The following is a 223-nucleotide window of genomic DNA, read 5'->3' as shown; positions in this document are numbered from 1 at the left end:
TTTCACTTCTTCTTTCTTCTCTTCTTATCTCTTCTCTTCTTATCTCTTTTCTTCTCTTCTTCTCTTTTTCTCTTCACATCTCACTTCATTTCATTTCATCTCTCCTCTCCTCTCCTTGTCTACTCCCACTTGTTCTCTCGTCTTCTCCGCTGTTTGACTATCCTCCTCTGCGTTTTCCCCATCTGCCTTCTCTCCGTTATCTACTCTCCTCTCCGCCAGCCTT

The sequence above is a fragment of the Guillardia theta genome (genome assembly GCF_000315625.1).
Source record: "Guillardia theta CCMP2712 unplaced genomic scaffold GUITHscaffold_122, whole genome shotgun sequence".
NCBI lineage: Eukaryota > Cryptophyceae > Pyrenomonadales > Geminigeraceae > Guillardia > Guillardia theta.
The sequence above is the reverse complement of the archived record's forward strand: the minus strand, read 5'-3'. Positions refer to the sequence as shown.